We start from the raw sequence: 12,789 nt of genomic DNA, 5'->3' as shown, positions 1-12,789 counted from the left end.
GGTGGAACCGGATGCTTACCAATCACAAGACTGCAACGAGCCACCCAAATGTTCCATGCAGTGATACTAGCTACCACCTCCCAAACGCTGTCCTCCGGAGGAGAAAGGGGAGCCAGGCTATCAGGAGGGACAGCCTCATGGAGCGCTATCCTCTGAATGCTCTGATCCTGTATCCGTTAGGCTGGGGAGATCTCATTAATTTGGAACGCGTGTCCTCCCTCCGTCAACCAGGCCACCATCCCAGTGTAGTCCCTCTGAAGACTCTGCATATGGGTCATAATCCTGAGGGCTCCCATCCAGATCCTTGCTGCTTTGCGATAGCTCCAAAGGCAATGTGGTATTGTCTCCACGAAACCACAAGAGCAATAATGGCACTGCATCTGCTCCAACCACGGTTCGATGGGCAAGCCTCCATGGGCGGCCAGCTAGAAGTAGGATAACTTCCTCGGCCACAAACTGGACCATAACCACGTCTTAAACTTGGAACGGACATCTCGAGGCACTCTCTGGGTCACCCAATGCCACTCCCTCAAGGGGGTCCACCTCGAAGAGTCCATCTGAAGCCTCCTGCCAATTTGTGTGGTGTAGGAAAAGAAGGGCATCTCATCCATCTGCTCGGCAGGCCGCCCTTGGAGGGCCAAAACCACTCCCGGATCCCACTGGACCTCCCTCAAGGGTCTACCCTCCCACAGCCAGAGGCGCAATCTGGGGGCATCCTGCTTTGAAATACTGGGAGGGTCAATGTGCCACTCCTTCCCCAAACGTCCCACCACTCTGATCATCTGCTAGTAAATCCCATCAAGAATCCCATCCATCTTAGGGTCTCTCTCAGTGAGCGGATGAAGTAGGCCTCCAGGTCCTACACGGTACCGAGGTGCATGCTGCCTCGCTGCATCATCATCCTCAAAGGGACACCAGTCCGAGAAAACTGCTCCAACCAAATGATGTCCCTCTAAACACGAAGTCCCTCCCACCAGGACTCAGGGATGGCTAGGTCGATCTCTCTCATCCGCTGCCTTGCCCCTCGCAGATGTGCTATGGCACCAAGCCTCGCCTCTGCCTCCATGGGTAATCTGCTCCATTTGCCAAAAGACCCGACAGGACCACTTTCCCACTGTGCCGAACCAATGTGCATCGGTTGTCCAAGCATATGCCCCTCTTGATCTCGGATCTCTAGGTGCCACATAAGGGGCTGACGCTCGAACTCCTCTCTGCATCTGGGCGGAGTACGAATGAGACCCCTTGCTAGTCTCTTCCAGAGACCCTGTGAAGGCTCTGCATCCCTTCCCTGTAAGGGGGGCCTCTGAGAAGATCCACCTGTGTGAAGGCTGCCACTGTCTTAGGGTGTGTGGGGTGTTCCTAAAAAGCCCTCTCTGTAAGATGAGCTTCCAAGGCTTTGGACCTGGGGTGAGGCCACGAACAACCAACTTGCCCAGAATGGCTCTACTCTGCATCTCTGGATCTATGATACCCAAGCCTCCCAGTGCCTGTGGATGATCACTGTTTGCCAAGCTACCCGAGCTCTAGTATTCCGCGTGCCGTCCGATCCTGCCAAAAGGAAGTCCCAAACCAACCGTCAGAACTGCCCAATGCATCCTCTGTGAAAGCACCAGCAGGAGGCGCTATACCAGGCCGTGGCAAGAAGGACCTGGTTTGCCACTAAGGCACGTCCTACTAGGGAGAGCTTGGCCGAGCTCCAGTAGCGAAGCTTGCGCCAAACACTCTCAAGGACTAGGGCGATCTGCTGCTCTGCTATAATGTCAATACCAACCTGGCAACGGAGGTATCTCGCTGTCTGGCCTCACGGTATCCATCTGAAGCCAAAGTCTCTCCCCCACTCACGGATCTCCTGTGTCTCCTCATAGCCCGTGAAGAAACCTATAGACTTTGTCTAGGTGATCCATGCACCCAAGGCCTCGCAGTAGATAGCCAGGGTTCCCCTGACTCTCTCCAAACTCGCTATGGTGCCCTCAACATACAAGGCCGTGTCATCTCCGAACTCAAAGTCAAGAAGTTCCTCTTCCTGTCGGATTGAGAGCCTCAACCTTGTGAGGCCCGCCACCTGTGATCTCGAGTAGTAGCCCAAAGCCTCCGCCACGAACAAGAAGAGGAAGGGAGCTCCAAACTCGCTGTGGTGCCCTCAACATACAAGGCCGTGTCATCTTCGAACTCAGAGTCAAGCAGTTCCTCCTCCTGTCGGATTGAGAGCCTCAACCTTGTCAGGCCCGCCACCTGTGATCTCAAGTAGTAGCCCAAAGCCTCCGCCACGAACAAGAAGAGGAAGGGAGCAAGTGGGCAGCCCTGACGGACCAGGCGCGAGAAAGGAGAGGCCTCGCCCGTGTGTCCTCTGATAAGCATCTGGCTAGAGCTCCCTGCATAGAGCAATGAAACTCCTCTAACCCATCTGTCCGAGAAACCCAATCTCCACATAGTGCTCTTCAAGAAGGACCACTCCACCCTGTCGTAGGCCTTCTCAAAATCCAAGAGAAGGATGGCCAGCAGCTGTGACTCCTCCCTGAACCAATCCACTGCCTCCCAAAAAGTGAAGATGTTGTCCAGGATGCTGCGCTCCTGGACAAACCCTGTCTGTGTGTCGTGGATGATGTTAGTAAGATGGGGCCGTAATCGCAAGCTCAAGACCATGGCAAGGATCTGTAAGCGGTATCAAGCAGAGTGATCGGTCTCCACTGCCGGATGTCTGACCTATCTCCCCCTTTCGGGATCAAACAAATCCACCCCCTGCTCAAGGACTGAGGGAGGGAACCTGTGTCGAAAATCTCCTGGCATGCTAGTCGGAAAGGGGTGGAGATAATCTCCCAGAAGTTTGGGAAGAAGGCCGAAGTCGACCCATCCTCGCTAGGACACTTCTGGATCGGGAGAGCCTTGAGGGCTTCCCAGAGCTCCTCATCTATGAAAGGCTCCTCCAGCCTGGCTGCATATATCTTGTGAGACTACTGCTGGAACATGATCCCAAACTACCTCTCGGGCCACAATACCAACTGGAGTCATCCTCTCTGTCTGAAAGAGCTAGCTGTAAAAACCTGTGGTTAGGTCTAATATCTCCTGCGGGTTAGTGTGCATGATGCCCTGCAGATCTCGGAGACGCTACAGCTGTGTGCATGCCGATTGGGGCCCAGTGGTATGGAAGAACTGCTTCGTCATCATGTCCCCCTGCTGTACCCACTGGGCCCGAGAAGAGTGATAGGAGGACTCAACCCGCCTAATCTCCGTGTCCTGAAGCTCAAGGCGAGTGCTCTCAAACTTGTCGCTAAGCCATTGAGAACCTGGGTCCTGCTCCCTAAGCCGCTCTATGGAGGCGAGATCTCTCCTCAAAGCCCACTCACGCTCCTAAAGCATCCTCCTCCGCCTAGGGGCGTGAGCCTGTAACTCCTCACTGCTCCTCTGGATTGCATCGGCCACCCACGAAGCCCAGCCCTCGCCCGGTGTCACCTCTGACTGCTCCCAAATCCTTGCCATGACCTCATGGATCTCCTCGTCCTGCACAAGGTCTTCTAGAATGCGGACCCCGTTCTGGGGGAGACCTCAATGAGGCTGATCTAAGTGAAGTACTATGGGAGAGTGGTCTGACATTGTGGTACCTGCCAAAATCCCGATAGAGCCGCCTCTGTGCAATGCCCAATCCCCAATGTAGAAACGGTCTAGTCTCTCAAGCAGTCCATTGTGTCTCCTCTGTCCGAAAGAGAAGAGAAGGCCATCTAGTATCCTGCTCAAATTTGGCTCTCGCCACGAGTCCCTGCCAGTGATCATGAAAATGAACTGCTCCTAGGTGCTACGTTGTGCTGCTGGCATCTCAGAGAAGGAGGCGCCGCCCTGCTTGTCTTCCCCAAAATATTGAAGTCCCCTCCAACAATCCAGGAGTCTACATCCGGAAGACACTCTGTTAGCCTCCTCCAAAAGGTGGGGCGGTGCTGTCTGCACACTGGGGCATACACGTTTGGGATCCCAATCCTGAACTCTCCTGTCCTGACTCCAATCCAAACTGCCCGTCGCTCGCCTTGATCGTAGACCTCTGGAGCCAAATTCTGTGAAACTGAAATGCAGACCCCGTCGCTCCATCCTACTGCAGGGGACCACTCCTCCACACCTCGCTCTGGGAGGAGGTGGTGATTCCGGTCTGATATCTGCTGCTGAGAACATATGCTCTTGGATCAAAAGGATGTCCATTGTCTGTCCTACCATTGCCCTCTGCAACTCCTGTCGGAGTATCAGGTACTACGGTTGGCTATGAGCACGGTCGTGGAGCCCGTGCACGTTCCAACTCACTATGGTCCAGTTGATGAAGACAAAGGTGCAGAGAACAAGGCTCTCTTGTGAGTGGGTGCATGTTCAAAAAAGACTGCCTTATGTGACTTTGTCGAGGGTTTGGAGGGCGAATAGTCCGTGTCAGTACGACGATGTACTAAGGTGGATATCGGCTCAATGTCGATCTTCCGTGCCCACTTCATCATGAAGGAGACTTCCACCTCGAATCGCTCTGCACACTTTTGTGGAGGGGCCAGTAGTATGCATGATCCACCGTTGCCTCAAGCGGCAATCTGATAACTCCTACCGCCAAACCACACATCGGCTCCTCTCGCGTGAAGCTCAATTGAAAATTCACCTCCGCACCATGGGCGTACCATCATGCGTGAAATCTGATCTCCCATAATAGCTTTAAACACCTGTGGGGTCCACTTCTGCAACCCTATGGAGGCAAACTGGAAACTCCAAACGGGGTGTGTCTGAGAGCCCACTGCGTTGATCAAACCCCCCTTCTGTGGCTGTAGGATCATAAGCGTTACCTCCACCGGTAAAGGATAGGAGTCCCGGATCTCTAAGTAATTCCAGGGTCCCAACCTCCAGAAGTCCCGCGGTAAGGGACGCCCAGGCTAGAGGTGGGGGGCTACTGACCTAGAGTACCTAGAGGACAAGCCCCGTCCCTCTGGCTCCCTCCCTGAATGGGCCTGATGCTGCGGCGAGGGAACAGAAGGGAACGTCGTCTTACCCTTGCCTGCTGGCAGGGGTGTCAAAGCAGGGTACGGGAGGGAGGTTGAGGAACCTGCTACGAAGATGGAGAGGAGGTGGGGGACCGGAGGGAAGGGGGCGGGTGGTGAGAGTGATCACAGCAGGGTGGGGGGAACCCAAGGGGGGGAGTGGAGGGGAAGAAGGGGGAGGGAGAGGGGGGGGAATAGGGGCGATCACAGGCTCCCCCTGCTGATCAAGCTCACTGGGGCTCTGGATCCGCTCCTCAACCGCTGTCTGGCTATCGTCCGCCATTGCCACATCAGGAACTCCTGAGGCTCGCTATTGATGCGAGAGTGGATGCAGACGCTACACCTCTACCACGTGAGGATCATCTGGTTGGGCGGTGGATCCCCACGCAAGGGCTCCTGCTGTTGTTGCTCCTCCTCAGGTGCCTCGTGGCGGATAACCTTGTCTCTCTCTCTCTCTCTCTCTGCATTTGGCCCTCTGCTTGCGGCGCTTGCGAGCCTATTTGCTTGGTTTCTTTTTCTTTTTAACGTGGGTCTAGTCCCCTTCGGAAGGGGTCACCTAGGGGGTCTGAGACTCATGTTGCTCTTGTCTGAGGGGGCGCGAGACTCTGGTCTGCTGGCTCTGCCTACTCTGTGGGGGAGGGGAGGGACGCGCTCGGCCATGGCCACGGGGGCAATCTCTGGCTAGGTGACCCATTTGTCTGCACCGAAGACACTGGCCTGGTAGCCTAGAAATCTCCACACGCTGGTAAAGTGTGCCTCCTTCAAGGGTCTCTAGGAAGTCAACTCTGAGAGGGACTCAGGACTCATTTACATCTCCCTATATATGCAATTGTTCACGACTCTGGCGCGAATGATGATTGTTGCTTCCTTGTGTTCATTCTCTAGACTTCTCTTTCTGATGTGGCCATCACCACCCTTGCATAGTACACTCATATAACGCGATTCACTGCATTATAGCCTACGACACCAGCACACCCTTGCATAGGGCACTCATACAAGGCAATCCACCACATTAGAGCTTACGACACCCATATGCTCTCTTTGCTTGTCACACCATGAAGAAACATAGTCGTAGGGAGAGAAGCAAGCTAACACTAGGAACGGAAAGGAAAGATAGCAAGCATCATAAAATGGAAAGGAAATGAAAGCAATGAACAAGTACTCACATGTAGACCAAAGTAGCTTGTACTTGAATGAGTTGAGTGATTTGACAAGTGACAAGTACAATGCCTTTATAGGATAGGCACACACACACACACAAAGTACCAAATGTATATGGGATAACTCCCAATATAACACGTGGCACTCCTAGACACCTAGTACTATAAAACTCACACTAGGACTCACTAGAACACACAAAAAATGACTCAACTTGACTCCATTTCCTAACACTCCCCCATGGAGGAAAGGTGAGTGACAACTGGAATGGTACCAAGAACATGACAATGACATCGAATTGTGCAATGAGAACTAGACATGGCTCCCATGCTAACTCAGAGGCAAGTGAGCATGGCTTAGAGACTAGTGAGCATGGTATAGACTTAGAGGCTCACCTAGCATGGCTCAGAGGCTCATCATGCATGGATGGATGACCAACTCAGAGGTCTAGGAGACCAATGCATCAACATCCTGGAACTCACATGCCAGGCCTGATAAATAAGCACATCCCCCTCCTGGCTTCAGGGACTAATGAGGGACATGGAGCCACACACCATAAAAAAACCCATACATCATTTTAGGATTGACTCAACACACATGATTTATTGTATTCATTTTTAGGAACATCCCCAGGGCAGAGTACCCAAATACAACATGCTTAGAAAACAAATGGATCATCATCTTTATCGTCCTCTGGAGGGAAAGAAAGAAAGAAAGTGTATTATTGTCCACTAGAGGCCAAAATGGGCCCATGGGACATCAAGAACTCTGCATACAAGATAGCACAAAATCAACGTGCCCCAAAGAAGAGGCATCGTCGAATATCATCTAAGTGCTACGCAATATAATGCAAGTGAAAGTACATAATGTCAAATCTGAGCCTAAATACAGAGTAAACTAGATGCAAGGAAACCGCCCCCGGGTGCAAAATGGGGGGGATGAGCACAATATGCCAATGCAAAGATACAAGTCCAGGTGTCACGGAGTCTGAGAACCAAAATAATACTGGAAATCCTGTCCATCGACTCTGCCTCCTGCTATGAGAGTACAAATCTGGGCAAAGGTGAGGTGAGCGGCTGGTGGGGCGAGATCTCCATGAGTAAGTCTCCTCCGAAATGCTGCCATCATCCTGGATCGTCTGGAAATGAAGCGGCGAGTACGTCCCCTATGTAACAAGATCCTGCGGCGTCTACAAACCATCTCATATGTACATCCACATGGTGGAGGCATGTGTCCTGTGTGGGCTCTGCCGTCCTCGTGCTCCTCCTGGTCTCTGTCCTCTGGTATGGCGTGTGCCTGAGCTCTATGAGGCTGGGCTCTATCACGCTCCGGTCTGTGCTCTCTGAGGTAGTCTCGCCGAAGCATAGTGGCCTCCCTGACATAAAGGGCTAGGCAATGCTGATCCTCGTAGTCCATCACTCGTGAGAGAGGTCCAAAGCCATCCGTGAAGAGACAGTGGAATCTACCTCTGATCTCATAATATAGCGGGCATCTGCAAATGAAGTGCTCCTCTGACTCCACCTCTCCCATGGTGCAACAAGGGCAGATCCTGGTCTCTCGGCCTGGTCGCCGTCCATCCTCCATGCGTCGCATCCTACCAGCCTCTATCTCGAGCTGATGCGAAGAGACTCTAAGCTGGCCGAGGGCAATCCTCAGTGAGTGGGACATGTGGGTACCTGTATAGCCTGGTGGGATGACAAATCCATCCTCTGAGATCCGAAGGAAGTGGTCACGATATGTGGCCATCTTCACCGGAAGCTGCGTGGGATAAATCCAAGTGCGATACGTATGAAGCTGCAGCAAGTCTGCTCTCGTGACCTGGCTAAGCTCGTGGCGAGTCAACTCGAGATGAGGGGCATCTATGCTGTATCGGAACGGAGGCAGTCTATCCATGTCTAGTCCAAGGGATGTGAGCCACCTAGTGAGTCTGAAGTACCAGCAGTATCGGGTCCCTGATCGTGCCAACTCCATAGAAGATGCAAGTGCTAACCATGGCAACCGAGCTCTGCCTGCTGCTGAGTCCCCAAACTCCCTGACCCTGTGCAGATACATGACCGACTGAAACGCTGCATCCAATGCAAGGGGAGTAGCTCCAAACTCTGCTAGCATGATCTCGTGCGGAACTGTAGCCTTGGCCCTAATGAGCCGAGAGAACATGATGATCTGTAACCTCTCTACTCGTCTCCAATCTGCAGCGCCGAGGTCTCCTGCCCAGAAAGGAGCTGCATACATCGCAGCTGGTCTCACCACTGTATCAAAAAGCAAGGATTTCGTATCGGGATGCTGAAAGTGGGACTGAAAACACTGACGCTCAAGATGAGCCAACGAAGCATACCCTTTACTAATCCTATCTCGTGCTGCATATGTCATGGTGAAGACCGGTCCCCTGAAAACTGCCCCCAAATAAGTGTACTCTCTAACAAGCTCAATGGGCTGTCCGTCATAAGTGAAGCAAAACTCATCCGTGCTGTAAATACGATCAGAGGTGTTGAAAACCATAACCTTGGTCTTGCCAAGGTTTACGGTCAACCCCCTGTCCTGGCAAAACCTGTGGAGTGCCTCAATATGTGCCTGGAGGCCTTGAGCAGTAGAGGAAATGAGAACCACATCGTCCGCATACAGGAGGATAGGAATGGAGGATCCTGAGAGAGTAGAGCCCACACTGCCTGTCATCTGTACAAACATCTCTAGCTCATCAATATATAATCCAAAGAGAGTAGGAGAGAGCGGGCAGCCCTGCTTCACCCCAATCGTGCTGCATACCTCCTCTGAGAGCGCCTCACGTGTCCGAGCCCGACCAGTGACCCTCTCATACAAAGCCATGATAGCCCACTGTATCTCTCCACTAAAGCCCATCTGGCGAATCCTCTGAAACAATCTGAATCGCGGAACTGTGTCAAATGCCTTCCTGAAGTCCACGAAGCAACAATAAAGCCGTTGCCTTCGTGACTTCGCCTCCTCCACCAGTGCCCTAAGTGTGAGGATGTGGTCAAGTGTCGAATGATCCCTACGAAATCCAGCCTGCCCTCTGGCTCTGAGTCCTGTCGTCTCGGCATGGTCATTCATACGGCTTTCCAAAACTGATGCAAAGATCTTGGCCATAACGTGGCCGATCATGATGGTCCTGTAATTCGACGGCTCCATAGGGTCCCCCGACTTGTGGATAGGTACTATGGTATTGCCTAACCAGGACTGTGGTAGGCCTGTACAAACAGACTCATTAAAGAGACGGGAAAGAACAGAATCCAAGGCATCAATCCCATGGATTACATACTCCGCTTGCAATCCATCATGATCCTTAGCTCTCCCGTTCTTCAATCGGTGGACTGCTGCACGGACACTCTCTGGTGTGAAAAGAATAGATGAAGCTGGCCTAGGGGAATGGGATAAATCGATGGCTGGCTGATCTGGAACATCGTATAGAGCTGAAGTATATGCAGACCAGACACGTGGATCTGTAAGGGGGCTCTGAGACTTCGAGCGGAGGAATTTTCTCCAGAATTCCTTGGAGTCACAGCTGAAAAGCAAGCTTCTCAGCTCCTCCTCATTCTGGGCTAGAAATTGGCGTTTCTTGCGCCTAACCAACCACTTGTAGTCTCTCTTGGTTTCGGTAAGGAGGGGAGACTTCTCCTTGGTCTCAAGGTGAAGTTTCCTGCGGAGTTCCTTACACTCCTCGTCATACCAACCATTGCAAGGAACAAGACCAACCGGTGGGGGACTAGACGAATGACACGTGGCAGGGAAGGACATGTGGGCGGCAGAAACGAGTGAAGAATGTACAAGTTCCCACCGGTCCTGCGTGGATGGTAGAGCATCTAATAGATGAGGACGGAGTAGGCGGCTGAGGTTCTGGCTATATACATCATCGAACTGGTGGTCGAAATGAACCTCATAATAGGATTGGCGGTCGTGATGACGAGGGGGGGGTGGGTCATGGGAGACATGAGTCAAAGTAAAGTGGATGAGTGCATGGTCGGCAGAGGGCATGAAGGGGCTAACAGTAAGGCTATGGATGGAAGGGACTAGAGTCGGGGGACCTATGATGTAGTCGATCACGCTAGTGCCACGCCCAGAAGCAGAAGAGAATGTAGGCATGGAAGACTGTGGCCACCTGGACAAGCCGTTATAAATGACCATACTGTGCGAGGTGAGGAGCTCCAGTAACTGACGTCCCTGATCTGTGGGCTGTACTGTGCAGTCTGATGAAGTCCGACAGAGGCTATCATTGTGAGATGCCGGAAGTATGACCGGATCCTCCATGAAGTCATAAGTGAGGGCCTGTCTGTTTGAGGTCCTCGCGTTGAAGTCTCCTAAGAGGATGACTTCTCCGCGATGTGAAAAATCTGCAATGTCCGCTGAGAGATCCTCAAATATGGACTGGCCTGGTCCAGTGGAAGAATAAAACGACTGCGCCGGGGGGAAGTAGCAAACTGCAATAAAGAGATCTCGCTGAGGGACTCTGCGGTGGATGCGTACCCACAAGAATCGGGCATGTGAATCCGCTCTCTCCACTGTGATGATCCGATCGAGATGCTCTCTGTACAAAATGGCCACTCCTCCAGATCCTCTCACTCCAAATGTTCGAGTGTGCTTTCTGAAGGCAGATCTCCATGTATATCCTGTCACTCGTGGCAAAGGTCTCTCTGGACTCTCGTGTGTCTCTGTGAAAAAAATGATCTCTCTCCCAAAGAAAGCCCCCCGTAGATTGCCTGGCTGTGCTGTAAAAGAACCATTGCAGTTCCATACAGCGATGCGTAGACTATCTGACAGGTGGTGTGTCCCATGAGCCCTGTCCCGTCAGGCGGTCGGAGCAGGAGGTGGAGGTGGGGCCATATCTGCTGGTCTGTCATCCCTAGGCACTGTGGGAGCACGCCTCAAGGTGCCTGTGATGAGTCTGCCATCCCTGATCACTGCCCACTTGCCCTGAGCTCGGGTTGCGTCTCTCTGAGGCATGAGCGCCTTGCGCTCCTCAACCTGTATCTGAGTCAGATCCTCGTCCATGGAAATCTGTGGGTGGTCTCTGAGTGTCCCTCTCCTCCTGAAGGCAGCTAGACGTGCCTGGGCATCTCTGAATCTGATAATGAGGGGCTGCTCTCTAGTACGATCTCTCCCGACTCTATATGCTCCTACTATGCCATGATCCTGTAGTCCCAATGTCTGAGAGACAAAGGTCACAGCCTGTGTCATCGTGGACTCTGTCTCCGAGGGCAAGATACCACGAATGCGAATGTTGAGGGCCTTTGTGGCCCTCTGCTGTGACTCGGCCAATGTAGCTGATACAGTCAATCTCTGAGGCTGTGATGGTTGACGGCGGACGACATCCACCCACTCTGTGGCTCTCTGGACCTCTGTCTGAAGGGAGGTCAAACGCTCCTCAACCGCTGCTACTGCTGTAGTGGGAGATGTGTCTAAGTGCTGAACGCGAGTCTCGATCTGTTGCACTCGCTCTGTGTGTCCATGAATCTCTCCAGCAAGAGTCCTATGAGTCGCCTGTAAGACCTGAAGATCTGTTCTAATAGACAAGATCTCCCGGTCCTGCTGTGTCACTCGATCAGTAAGAGATGCAACCTGAGCTGTAAGTAGAGCAATGGTCTCGTCCTTCCTGTGAAGTATCTGAAGGGCATCTCGGAGGTGGGACTGAAAGTGCTGAAGCTCTGGTAGGATGTGCTGGCAAGGACAAACAGTGCAAGGCATGGAAGGAGAAAGAGAGGGAGAAAGGGGGGAAACCGGTAAGGTGGGTAGCGGGGATGAGGGAGAAGGCTGGAGAGGGAGAGAGAAAGCGGGTACCGAGGATGGAGAGGAGGGGAAGGCTAAAGTTGGAGAAGGGGTAGGAGAAGAAGGGACCTGAGAGGGGAGGGGTGAAAAAAACTGCGGGTACAAGGTGGCTATGGGTGGAAGATGAGATAATGGGGCTGAAACCGGTGTACCTGTGACTGGGAGTGCGGCAAGTGCGGGCACTGCGCTGGGCGGAAGATGAGATAGTGGAGCTGAAACCGGTGTACCTGCGACTGGGAGTGCGGCAAGTGCGGGTACTGCTCTGTCCTTTGAAGAGGATGCAAGTCCTCTTCTACTATAGTGCAGCATGTCGGTCGTGGAGGCCATTGATGTTGCTGCTGTTGCTCCTTCTGTAACATGCTCGGCGATGTCGGCCATGTTTAATTACGGGAAACGGGAAACCGGCGGCATTGAAAAGCGGGAGATGGCGAGCGCTGCCAATGCGCGATGAGCGGGTGAGCGGGGTGGGGGGCCTGAGCGGCTGAGCTGCGAGGGGAGGGTCTGAGCGGGGTGAGCCGCTGCGAGGGGGAGGAGCTGCAAGGGGCGAGGGGCTGGGAGGGGGCTGCGAGGGGCGAGGGGCTGGGAGGGGGGTAGGGGGGAGCTGCGGGGGGGGAAGGGGGGGGGGGAGCTGCGAGGGGGGGGGGAGGGGCTGCGAGGGGGGGGGGGGGGGGGGGGCTGCGATGGTGCGAGGGGCTGCGAGGGGAGAGGTGGGAGCTGTGAGGGGGGGGGCGAGGAGCTGCGAGGGGGGGGGAGCTGCGAGGGGGGCAGGGGCTACGAGGGGGGGCTGCGAGGGTGCGAGGGGCTGCGAGGGGGGGAGGGGTGAGCTGCAAGGGGGGGGTGAGGGGCTGCGAGGGGGGGAGGG

Source organism: Dipteris shenzhenensis, chromosome 9 (genome assembly GCF_047967505.1).
Source record: "Dipteris shenzhenensis isolate YYH24624 ecotype China chromosome 9, Dip_SZ_1.0, whole genome shotgun sequence".
Classification (NCBI taxonomy): domain Eukaryota; kingdom Viridiplantae; phylum Streptophyta; class Polypodiopsida; order Gleicheniales; family Dipteridaceae; genus Dipteris; species Dipteris shenzhenensis.
Note: the sequence above shows the minus strand (reverse complement) of the source record.